At 26.0% G+C, this 14,025-nt stretch overlaps 1 long non-coding RNA gene across 2 annotated transcripts; it reads left to right on the forward strand.

Moving 5' to 3' along the window:
* Positions 1-202: 202 nt before the first annotated feature.
* On the forward strand, positions 203-14,025 carry LOC147806883 (uncharacterized). 2 transcript variants are annotated; one of them, XR_015435334.1, is made up of 3 exons: positions 203-732; positions 1,711-1,820; positions 13,986-14,025. It is a non-coding gene; the product is annotated as an uncharacterized LOC147806883 (long non-coding RNA). The 2 variants fall into 2 exon arrangements; XR_015435335.1 differs by having other exon boundaries at positions 203-707.

Below are 14,025 nucleotides of genomic sequence, written 5' to 3' on the forward strand. Positions count from 1 at the left end.
GGTACCATCTCGTCTGCAGAGGATCAAAATTGTGATGGCGTGTCTTCGGATCATCCTCAGGGATGTTTCCCAGACAGTCACCAATAGCCCATTGTGCAGCTCTACTGCGACGTAAATACGACTACACCCAAAAAATCTAAAAACGTCATAGAAAACAAGTAAGCTAAGAGCGTGAAAATACTTTCACACAATCTTTCGAAATTAATTCAAAGCCAACAATTTTTTTTTATTTGCAGCATTTGAATTTGCTTTTAGCATTGGTTGATATAATTACCAAAAGAGTATTTTTAAATCAAAAATTTGACTAAAATTAAAAAAGGTTTTTGAAACTTAACTAAATTGTAATAGCTCTGCTGATGTTGACCCGTGTTAAAGTTCTTGTGCTTGTCCTGCTGGATGTTTCTTGTGACTGCATTGTTGATCATGAATTTTTAATGCGCTAATGAATTTAATTTATGTGAATGTTCGTGAAATTATGTAAACATGTCATTTAAGCCCAGCAAAATTAGTTTTTAAGTAAAAGTGCTATTTTATATTTTATCATTTCGGTTGTTTCAAGTAGCAGTTTAAATTATGCAGGGATATATTCGTAATCTGACCTGTGAAGCCAACTAAATTTGCCAAGACCCAGGTTATCCAGGAAATACATCCAGAAATAAAAGTATATGCTGGGATGGGGCGTATATGGATATCATCAGATCGAAATAGTATTTCGATTTTTTCTTTATTTAGGTCGATAGTATTTTTAAGCTAGTTTTAGTTTAAATTTATTATAACTGCTCTCTTTTATTTTGAAGTTTTATTTTGGGGTAAATTACCGAATTGTGTAGGATATTATAAATGGTGTAAACCTATTTAGTGTGATCTTGGCAAACAATAATATACAATAATATAATACCTTAATTCTGGTGGCCAAGGGTGTGATAAATATGTATTATATTCTGTAACGATGTAAACAAGAAATTTACTCTATCCGGAAAGATAACAAAACTCAAATAATTCATTTGCTAGTTTAAGACAGTGCTAAACATTCAAGGAACTAGCTCATTTGTTTATTTTTTTTCTGAATAAATTTGTGTGTATTCTGTAATACTTAGCTTTGTTAATCTGAAATGTTCTGATGTTTTTAAACATTATTATTTCTCAGAATTCCAATTGCTATTTTTAATTGAAAGATAATCTATATTTCATTGTTCTGTAACTTTTATATTAAGATACTAAGAAAATGTTCATTCTAGACCTTAAAAAGGGCAGGGCACAAGAAGCTTGAAAGAGCCCCTAAAAAAGGGCTCACATCATAAAAAAGAGCATTATTTAAGAATATTTACTTTACTTTTAGGACACCCAAAATATAAAAAGTTTTTAATTTTATCACTAAAAAAATTTTTTGTTGTTGAGGTAATTAGTTTAAAATAATTCCCTTAATTCAATTGGTACATTCTATAAGTTGATTTTAAAGTGAGCGTAATTATGAAATTTTGAAGCGCATGATAAAATATCTATATGGTTCGAGAGTTGGTGCGAAATTTACATTTTTGTAAAATCCTAATATTGTTTTTCTTTTCATGTTGATAACTATGCTTATTTATACACTTAATTTAAAATATATTTTTCCTTCCTGATGATGAAAATCAGATTTTTTTTCTTTTCATGTTTATAATTATGCTTATTCATGCATTCGATTGAAAATATTTTTTCTTTCTTATCTAGAAGATGAAAATGTTGGACATCCTTTTTGGAAGCTGAAGATTGTAAACATGAAAAAATTGATGGTGGTATCCTTGGTTGTCAAAAACAAGAAGCTATCAGCTGATATAATGGTTAGTCAGTAATTAACAATAAATTTAATTTTTACATTCATTTTGGTGTACTTACCCATTGCAAGAGTAAATACCCTACCCACTGGATATTTACCTGACCCTGATTTATAGTTGCAATCTCAATAAATCGAACCTCATCTTAACTATAAGAGTTTTTGTTGAAGATTTTTCTTTCAAAGTTTTTACTGCAAAATCAAAAGATTTACCCATTGTTATAAATTTAAGAAAAATTTATTAGTTACAAATTTTATGAATAAAAAACTATAAGTTAGTTAATTTGAAAGAAATAATGTAATTTTTTTTTACTGAAACGAGACAAATTTTTTTTTGGTGTTTTCTTTCTTTTTCGAATTTATTTGAGACATTATTTTATTTCGTATGAAACATTTTTTAGGTCCTTATTTTTAAGTACTACAGTGTAAAGTCGCGTATCCGGAATCGGTGGGACTTCCAGAAGTCCGTATAATAGATTTTTCCGTATAATTGACCCCCAATGTAAACAAAGCTTAAAATGATTTAATAAACGATCTGAATCTAAGAAGCAAAAAATAAATAAACATTATTTTTAAGGGGAATAATGTTTTAGCATTAGAATATCTAATCAATCAAATATAAATATTATTGCTGAAAATAGGGAAAACGAAAAAAATTTAACGGTTACGAAAATATTAATCCGCCATTTTGAACTAGAACGATTCAAGCAGGAAGGGGAAATTCATGTCATTCTGGAACAAAGCTTAAAATGATCTAAATCTAAGAAACAAAAAATAAATAAACATTATTTTTAAAGGGAATAATGTTTTAATATTAGAATATCTAATCAATAAAATATGAAATATTGGAAAAAAAATATTGCTTAAAATATAGAAAACGAAAAAATATTGACATATGAAAATAATAATCCGCCATTTTTAACTAGAATGATTCAAGCAAGAAAGGGAAATTCCCGTCATTCATTAAGGTGGGTAGGTGGGGGAGAAAAATTCATTTCCTCCTTATTTGTGAAAGAAAATAAGTGTAAAGAGGAGATCATTTAAGTTGAGGGTGGGGAAGTAACAAATTATTGTTTTCTCTCCAATCATTGGCTATCAATCAAGCATAAAGGCGGGGCACGCTGATCAGATTCTCTTTATTTTTTCTTCTATGACTCAAAGAATCTGCTAAAGAAGGAACGTTACCCCCTTCCCCCCGCCTCCTAAATATTACATGGTATGGGGAAGAACGAATGTTTTGTTTTTCAAGGACGTGTATCCTTTTAGACCTATTCAAATTTTCCATTTTGACTCCCCCTCCACTTTAACGCTTGCCCCGTTTACCCTTTTCCACAGTATTTCTTCTTTCAATAAAAAGGTTCCAGGAAATGCCTCTTTTACTAGCCACCTGCATGGGAAAGGAGGGGGGGGGGACTCAGTTGCGGTCTTTTGAAAACAAATCTCCCTCTTTTTCCTACATTCCAAGGGAGGAGCGTCACTCAATGATCTTGGTAGATCTTCACTTCCTCTTTCTGGTGATTTGTTAAAGATTTGTTTTCCTCATACTTGACAAAATAATTCACTAATATAAAAATTAAATTGCTCACTTTAATATTTTTTGAAAAAATGATTTTTTTTTTAAAATTTCATTAAAATATCAACTGATTTTAAAATTACATTAAAAAAAGCATTTATTTTAAATAAAATAGTTATATTGTTTTTTTTTTTTTTTTACAAAAACTTACAAAAGAAATTTCCAGTTTTAGTTTAGTCATTTAATATAAATATTAAATTTATGGGATTAATAGAAATGAACACAGTTAAGAAATTTTAAACTCATCCCTTATGCATATAAATTTCTTCTATTTTATCCAGTTAATGCCATTGTCTTCGAAAAAAACGAATTTTTCTTGAAAAGCGCTCAATTTTCACGTAAATCACTTAACATAAAGTCTACTTTGTGATACTGCACAATACCTTTTAACATTGCTTTTTATTGTGACAATTTAGCTCCTCTGCTTGGTATTTATAGTTTTTTGAACTATTTTTCCTGGAATTGATATTCTTTAGTGTTCATTTTTTGAAATTAAAAATGTTATGTTATTGCCAGAACTATAAGCAAGGCAAATGATGGTTAGGATATTTTAAAAGTGACGAAAAGTTATAAAAGCCTTGATTTAGGGTACTACCCCCAAGGCAGAGGTAAATACCCATTTATAAATACCATACTTACTGGGTATTTATCTGACCACATCTATACCCATGCAGTGTTTGGCTAAATTTGAATTGATAAAACTCTTAATAAATGTAAAGTAATGACTATAAAATATGTAAACTTGTAATTGCTGCAATTTTTGTAGTCTTTATCAAATTTTCTTATTTATCTTCCTTCTCAGTGACGATACATATTATATAAAAAACTATTTCAAGTTTGAAATTTTTTTTTGTTTATAAAAATAAATAACTATAATAAAGTTTGCATAAAACACTGAAAAGTTAAAAATTTTATACCTTATTATTTTGAACTTTTTTTAAAAATTTTTTCATGCAACAAATTTGTCCTAAAAAATTTTAAGCAGAGGAACTTTTTTTAGAGGAAAGAAGAGGAATTAGGTGATTGAATGTGCCTAAAAGTTGAGCTTTTAGGCTCATTCAATGACCTAATTATTCTTTAGTTTAATGAGAACAATCACAAATTTATCTTTAAAATGATAAAAATAGAAATCAAGGTTTATGTGTCATGTAAACTAAAAAAGTAAATTAATGTTATTAGTTTTACCCATGCTATTTTCTCTTTGCTTAATCAGATGAAAGTATACTGCAAAATAAAAATCTGCAATACCTTTTTTGGTAGAATATAGATTTTAAAAATAATTCCCATTAAACTTTGTTCAGCAGTTTAAGCTTCTAAAAATGTTTTGAAGAACCTAATTTTATTATTGATTTTCTGAAAAATGTATTTTCTCCTACAGAATTTAAAAGAATAAGTTTTATTTGGATAACGAAATAGCAGGGTCTAATACTAATTCTTATTATCGGCATTGCAACAGATTTGTGTCTTAAAATATTTGTACAAATATTTTAAAAGCAAAATACGCAAATACAAAATTGAAAAAGTCATTATAATGATCTATTATATAGCTATTATAAAATTATAAAGTTTCTAAAAAACCTCAAAATTTAGATTTTTTGTCTTCTATATTTTTATATATTTCTTTTTATTCTTCTCAACAAAATCCTTCTTAAATTAAATAAATTTCTTATTTAATAGCAAATCCTTTTAGTTAGTTTACTTTGACTTATATAGTGACTTATTCATTTGAATTTTGTTTATTAATATGAATTTGAAACAAATGAGATTTTTTAAAAAAAGAATCACTTCTGACTCGTGTCTATATAAATAGGAAATATATTGTATTACAGAGTTCTCCCTTCGAATAAAATAGGGTTGAGCGCTTCCTCTCTGAAAAAAGCTTTTTGAGTTTTGAAAGGAACTCACATTAAAAATTGAAATTTGTAATATTATGTTATAAGTGAATTTTATCCACGACAATTTTTAAATTACCTCATACTATCATAAATTGTCTCATACTATCTTATAAGTATATTTTAAAGGTAATTCTCTCTCATTATCAAAATCTGAGAAGAGATTGTTGTTAATGAAAATAATTAAAGGTATGCCAACAAACAAACTCTGTGCATATTTTTTTTCAATTAAAAGTAAACTAACAAAAAATGATTAATTGATAAACAGCTTGAGAGCGTTTTTTAATAATTTTAACTAAAAATTATAAGAAAATAAACTTTAAAATGTGCACTTTTTGAAAAAAAAATATTTAGAAATTAGTTTTAAAATTACTTAAAAAAAATTATTAATATGCTCCTCCCCGACCTCCCCCTAAAAAGATACTTCTATTATAGAATGTTAACCAGTTGAGAATAGTCCAAACAAAGTAAATGTTTGTAAAAGTAATCTGAATTTAACCTATAAACACATAATTTTACCAATGTGTAATTGTTATTTAAGCAATGAATTAATTTTTTTCAAAATGGAATCAGAATAAAAAGACAATATTTTTAAAAGAGAGTGTCTTATTTTTATAAAAAGGGCAAAGAGCATTTATTGGGGTCAAAGGGCAAGCTGAAAGAGTTGCCCTTCACAAAAGGATTAAGGAGAACACTGGTATTAAAATATACTGTTAATGAATTTCTTATAACAAAATAACTAAATGTTGCATTTTTAGAATGTTTTTCAATCCCCTTGAAAAATTATAATTATTGGAGATAAGATTTGTTTTTTTACGATCAATAATATAAAAAATGTTGTTTAGTGTGTCTTAAGGAGAATTCTCAAGCTCTTCCAACACTTATGTATCTTTGAATTATTAGGTATGCTCTATCATTAATATTGTTAAAAGTATCATTGTTGTATTAATTTTAAACGAAAAGTTTTAAATTACCTTTTTTCAAACTTGTGAAGTTTCTAATAGTGTTCTAACAGCTGAACCTTGATTATTTCCATTCTATTTATCCTTTTACTGTTATTTCCAAAGAGTGAATGTAAGCAATTGATAACTGTTTTTCCAAGTTTATAGCTTCTTGGTAAAGCTCAACATTATTTAATAATTTTGACCAATTTTTTAAAAATCCATTTTGATGTTCATTTGATCCTTTTACTACTGTTACATTATTTGGGCAAATTATTAATGGTTATCCCTACCATTATCGCATTATCATTACTTTAAATTAGAAGTCATTCAAATATTATATAAGCATATTTTTAGCAATTTCAAACACCTCCCTTATCAGCAAAATTAAACAAATTTCAAACCTTTTTCCATGTGTCAGGATATTGCATCACCCTCTGGTTTTTACTTTCTTTTCAGTACTAATTTAATTTAAGGATAAAATTCGAATAAAAGTTATTAACTTTGTTTTAAACAAGTATTATATACAACTAATAAAAGCTAATATAAAAATTTTAAAAACCCTCCCCTTTTTTTCGCCGTTTTTTTTTTACTATAAAAATAGTTCAAGGTCAGTTAAATGGGAGTCTGATTTAAATTTGGAAAAAGACCCTTATCCTTATCTACCCCTCTCCTGTGATTGGATATCAAAATAAAAGTAGGGTGTGGGAAAACCAACAGGGAAGAGGAGATCTTCAACAAACCATGTCTAATATTAGTCTTGTTTTAACCATGCACTATTTTTAATATGTGTGGTTTTTGCAGCTTTTTATTTAATTTGCTTACGTGTGAAAATTTAAGTTTTATTCCTATTTGAAAATCTGGTAATTTCTGATGTATTTAATTTATTAGTCATAAGTATGAAATGGTAAAAAAATTTGCACCAATGCAATTTTCAAAAAGCTCCAATGAGTAGATCTTTGAAGGTGAAAAGGGAATACATAATTTTTCCCTCTGACTTTCACTTTGATATTTAGAAAGCCAGAATTTTTAGCAGACAATTTTCGTTTCTGTACATGACTTTAGTTACCGTTCGGTATGCAGTATTTTTTTCAAAGTTTGAATATAATCATTGTGTTAACTTCATTTAACTTTTTTATCATTTATGAATTTGGATTTAATATAAAGATTGGATATTAAGCAATTCTTCTTTTTCTTTGGGAATTAAGGTGGGAAATAAGTAGAATTAAAAATAACTTTAATTTTACGGAATTTTTATAAATGTTTTTGTCATGATTAGCATTTTCTCGGTTTCTGTAAACATATAAAATATTGATAATGAAACTGCAAAATACATCTAATTGAATTGATTCATGCAGTTAAGTTGGGAGTTATTGCTTTGAGTTTAATTCACTTATAATTGAGACTGTTCCTTCATAAATTTTTTATCTTCATAATTTCTTAAATTCATAGTTGATTGCTCAATTTGTATATAGTTTAAAATTACTCCAATTTTCTATTACTCTTAAGTATTTTTAATTGACGAAAAATTGCATCATATTATAACTTCCGAATTGTTATTTTTTTATGTATATATATTTTGCTTTAATTGTAAGTACTATTTTACAGTTGATTGATAATTCATATTCACTTATTTTCAAGATAGGGTAAAAGTATAAAGCAAATAATTCAAAAATAATTTTACAACTATGGCACACAAAAATGCCTAATGTAAAAAAAAAGTTTTATAGATTGTGCATGTTTTAGAAGGAAATGCCCCAAGAGCAAAATATTACTCTTTAAACTTTCAGTTCATTTACCTTTAAATTCAGAAAAACTTTGAAACTCACCTGCAGTTGTGGTGCAGCATTTAGACTTTCCATTTTCTGTTGAGAGGTTCGGATTTCGATAGAATATTTATAATCTTTAACTTTCTTTTCTAAAAATGAACTATTTAACATGTTTTATGCAATTTATAAATTATTTTAAAAACAGAAAATATCAGTACCTGTATAATTTTATTTTATTAAAATATATGGATTAATTAAAAAATGTGTAATTCAAGTTAAAATTTTGTTGTTATTTTTTTATATTACAAATTTAAGTTAAGAAATTTTGTAATTTAAAATTCACATTGAAATGTTATAATTAGTTAAAAATTAATTCAAATATTTTGATTAAAAAATAAGAAAAATAAAACATTTATAAATTTTTGTCTTAAAAATTTAATTTTTTAAACAAATTAATTTTGATTAAAAAAATTATAATTTATAACTTGAATAAAACTTATTAAATAGTTATTAACCTTTTTAGATAAAGAAATTTGAATTGAACTCCTGACCTCACAGGTTGAAGGTGAACAGCCTAACTGTTACACCATGAAAGAAAAAAAAAATTCAACTAAACCAATATTAACTTAGTTTTAAAATAAACTAAAATACGCATTTGAAAATAATGAAGTTATATTTCTTGAAACTAATAAGAAATCAATTATAAATGATTAAATAAAAATAAATAAAAAAACTTATTTTAAGAAAAAGTTTTCAGCAATTTTTCAAAATTGTCTCATGCAATACCCACCATCTCCCTCCCCACAAACTGTGATGACATTTTCGACCAATAACTTGTCTTGGCTATTATTAAATATTATCACACGTTTAATTTGTGCCCTATCTTAACCACATGCTCCTTAATTTAAGCTTAATTTAGTTTTAATAGGAATTTTCTAGATGTGTTCCACCCTTGTTAGATACAAACTTGTGTGCATGCAATCGCTTGTGAGAACTGAACAACAATATTTGGGCATAAGCTTACTTTTCTGGGTTACACCAAAAATCGCAATTGAAATTGCAAGCCTTCTCTAAAATGTTTAATCCTCTTTGAATAGAATTAAATTAATTTTGTTCAGTATGTTATGAACTGATAACATATCGATAAGACTGCTTTAAAACTCTACTACGCTTTTTAGTTTGTCTCAGAAAGATATTTTTGAGCAATTATATAGTTTTTTTTTTGCAAATTCAAGAATGGTATTTATTATAAGGATATTTTTTTGTGCTGTCTAATTTAAACATTTTTAGATTTTGTCCGTTTTATTTTCTAAGTATTCCTTTTGTGTATGTGGATAAACAATTCAATACTGCTGTTTGCATTACTTTGTTGTTTTTGAAAATTTTCATTTTATACTTCAAGTAAACTTATTTAATTCTTGTACATTTCCATTATTTCACAATGATTTGTTTATAATAAATATTTCTATCAGGTGGAATATTTTTCTAACTTGTATCTAAAATTTAACAAGAGTTAACTTAGAAGTTGCAATTGCTATTGTGTCTTTTGAAGACTTTTATTTATCTTTCAGGTTTTGAAGTGGTTATTAACTTGTTATTTCTTAATTTAAAAGTTCATGTATTTCTCTTAATATGGTCACATGCATTTTTCTTAATATGGTCATATATTTTTCTTAATATGGTTATTAAAAAAATCATATAGTATTTTGATGAATATAGAACCATAGTTTTTGATATATATAATTTTCACAAGATTCTTAAAATAAGATCCTTAATGCATTGACCTCTAATAATGTTTTAAGATTTGCTATTCCTTTTTCTCTTCAATAAGAATTTCTCTTCACTTTTTATATTGACACTTTAAAATATATATACAGTGGAGCATCGTTTATACGACGCCGAAGGGACCACCGAAAAACGTCGTATAAACGATAACGTCGTATAATCGATTTTTACTTCTAAAACTGAAACTAACTCTGTTTAGTTAATTTTAATGTTTAACATGTTGATTTACATAAATTTCTAAATTAGACAAAGCAAAACAAACAAATAACCAAAGAAGAAAAATTGCAGTGAGCAATTTGAATATATGTTACCTTTAATTATATTTTCTTGCTATTAGTCTCTACAATGCTTTGAATAGCGAGCTGAACTTACTGCTTTCGATAATGCAATTTTAGATTTCTTATCACGGTCAAATCTAATGGCTGAAGCGCACTTGTGCAATTTGCAGGAAAAAAGAGAGCTTTTACATTTTCCAAAATAATTAGTATCGATGGGTGCGCTGGACATTGGTCGATGAATAGCAAAATGTTTCGTTTTTGCCTCTTCATAACATTATCTAGTTTTTTCAGTCATCTACTAAAAATTACTATCGTCATCCAAGCATTCTTGTTGGCACCCTTTTCTGTATCATTCATGTTGGCAAATTCCACCCGTTTTTAAAATACACAAGAAAAAATAAAAAATTAAATAAACGTGAACAAAATCTAAAAACCGACGTATAACCGATTCTGTGCGTCGTATAAACGATATATTTGTACATTAAAATGAATAGGAATGATTTGGGACCACACTAAAACGTCGTATAAATGTAAACGTCGTATGAGTGATCGTCGTATAAACGATGCTCCACTGTGTATATATATATATATATATATATATATATATATATATATATAAAGATACTCCTTTTTTTGATAACTTCCATAAACACGTTATTACAGGGGATTTAGATATTATTGACAACGATAATATTAAAAAATTTATGTCTTTAGGTTCAAAATTTAGACCATCTTTTCCAACTTCTAAAAACAAAGTTATTTCCATTTTTATTAAAAATCTCGATGATTTTATTTTAAAATTATCTTACAAACATAATTTCCCAATTGAAGGTTTCTTTGAATGGAGAGAGAATATCATTAAAGATTTTAAAATCAATATTAAAAGGGACAAATTAGTTTTTCAAAAGGATCTAATTTTTAACTCTGTTTTAAGACAAGATATTAAAAATATTCAAAATAAATTTTGTATAACCACTGTTGATAAAGCTAGTAATAATTTTGCAATTATTTGAAAATTTTTTTACAAACAACTTCTTTCCAATGAACTTAATAGCAATATTACCTACAAATAACTTAACACCAACAGTAATATTATTATTAATAAAATTAATGCTATCTATAAAAGACTTAAAATTAAACCAAATAATATTAACAATTTTCCTTTTCTTTTTGCCAATCCAAAATTCCATAAGATTCCAACCAAATTCAGGTTTATTGCAAGTGTCGTTAATAGTAACATGAAAAAAATCGGTATTTACTTTGAAAACATTCTTAAAAAAGTTTATAACAAAATTAATAAACTTACTAAAAATAACTATTTAAATTGGAATATTAAAAATAGCATTCAGGTTTTAAATACACTAAAAACTTTAAAAAATGTAGATTCAATTCACTGTTTTGAATTCGAAAACCTCTATACTTCCCTTCCAACTAATAAAATTCATGATGACCTTCTTCAAATTCATAGCATGTTTAATCTCAGTGATATCATTAATGAAGATAACTGGAACTTTCTAGTACATATTAACCTTAACAACAATTATATTCTTTTCAATGACCACCTTTTTCAACAAATTAATGGTATTCCCATGGGAAATAATTTCAGTACTAACATCTGCAATATTTTTCTTTTTCTACAAGAATATAGATTTGTAAAATCACATGTTAATCTTCCAATTGATTCTCTCTTTCTCAGATTCATTGATGATCTATTAGTTATTAATTTTAATGATTTCGATATTCTAGCAAAACATATTTATCCAAATGAATTAATTCTTAATAAAACAAATAATAGTAATTCTTCAGCAAATTTTTTAGATTTGACTCTTAATATTAATGCAGATAAAAATATTACATTTAAACTTTTTGACAAAAGAAATGAATTTAAATTTCCAGTTAAAAAATGCATAGATTTCAACTCTAACTTAGCCAATAAGGTTTTTTCTAATATTATTGCCAATCAAATTCATAGATTTTACAGGAATAATTCTAACTATAACGAGTTTTTATTAGATACTGATATATATAAAAACGATTTAATTAATAGCCATTTTCCTAGTTCATTTCTTAATTTCTATTTTAAAAAAATCTTAAAAAACTTGGTACATTAATTTTTAATTTTTATTTAATTTTTCTGTTTTAAGAATAAGCTCTGATTTTTTCAAGGTAGGAACTAACTATGATAAACTATTCCTAAAGCCACTGGACGGAATAGTTTGGATGTATGACCTTTTATACTGGATTAGTTAAATATTTTTAGTTACTTTTTAATATTTGTAGCCTCTTAAAATTAATTTAATTTTAATTGTCCAGTATAATAAACAGTTTATTTATTTATTTATTTATTTATTTAATTATTTTTATTTTTGTATAAGTGGAATGGGCTCTGGTTCGTAAAGAACCACCCCAAATGAATGCAGGTGATACGTGTATACTTTAAAATTATGTAAGGTTGTATGAATGAAGAATAAAACCTATAAACGGTTTTCTATTCCTGTATGCAGGCTCTGATTTTTAAATAAGTCACCCTATGAAAGATGGATATGTGTATTCTGTAAAATTATGTTAGATTTTATGAATGAAGGATAAGTCTATAAACGACTTTCTATCCTGACAGACTGACTTTTAAATTAATTTCCCTATTAATGTTTTTTTTTTTTTTTTTTTTTTTTTTTTAAGACTGCTAATTTATTCAATCCGTTAAACATTTTTATTATTATTTCAATTTTATTACCTTTTTACTAATTGTTTCTCATAGATGGCAGCACTAATATTTTACCTAAACATTTTTTTTTCTTCTTCTTCGATCAAATGTTTTTTTAATTTTATTATATTCGATTCAAGCTATAAGCAATATTTGACATCTTCGCGATTTTTGTTAACTGTTTTATTATTGTACTTTTAAACCTAAACCGCGTTTTAATTCACGCCGGTAAGTTTGATTTCCTTTTACATTTTTCTTTTATTTCATGATTTTTTACAACATTAGGTTTTTGCGATATCGACACATATAAAGAATAATTTTTATCTTAGGATAATTATTCTTTATTCAGAAATATCGCATTATTTATGGCAATTAGATGTGTCTTGACAACGACTATTTGCCTTTACCATTCTTGTTTCTCTACCATTTAGTTTTTTATTTTTATTTTATTCATGTTTTTCATGTTAATTTGTGTGTATGTATGTATGTATATATATATATATATATATATATATATATATATATATATATATATATATATTTAATAACAAGCTGTAAAGTTTCACATTTATCAAAAGCTTCTTATTTTCTATGTTTGCAGTAAATTTTAGTTGAATTTTAAATAACTGGTAGATTCTTAAACTGATATTCAAAGAAACATTTAAAATATATTTTAAAATTTCTCTTAAATACTTTTTAGAGAGGGGTTTAAACACTGCTAACAGAGAGCTTGATGACATTTTTTGATTCTGTTACATTTGTTTGAATATTATAAATAGTATAAATATCAAAAAATCAAAAATACATGTTACAAATTGAAAATTGTATGCAAGTTTCAATTAGAGTGCACAATTGTATACAGTTACATTAAATCATCTTTAATGCAAAGTACAATGCAGAAAACATTGCAAAAACAAATGTTACAAATAGTGTGGAATATTTTAATCAGCCTATGAGAAAGGGCTTAAATACTTAAGAAAAATCAGCCTAAATTTTTTTTTACTGCTCTTTTTATTATTTTTAAATTCAGTTATATTTGTTTTCAAAATTTTTTATACCTATTTGTAATGTTTTTCTGTATAATTTTTCTGTAATGTGCTTTTTACCAAATATAATGCTCCATCATAGTTTTGATGCTTGTGTGTTATTTTCATGGTTTTAATTTGTTTTGATTTTTTGTATCTCTTTTATACTTATCAATCTTTATATCATAATATTAATTACTTGTAGGACTCATCTTCACAGTCCTGCTTCACCTATAATTAAATTG

Source organism: Parasteatoda tepidariorum, chromosome 7 (genome assembly GCF_982258835.1).
Source record: "Parasteatoda tepidariorum strain Cologne lab strain chromosome 7, Ptep-v5.0, whole genome shotgun sequence".
In the NCBI taxonomy this organism is placed as follows: domain Eukaryota; kingdom Metazoa; phylum Arthropoda; class Arachnida; order Araneae; family Theridiidae; genus Parasteatoda; species Parasteatoda tepidariorum.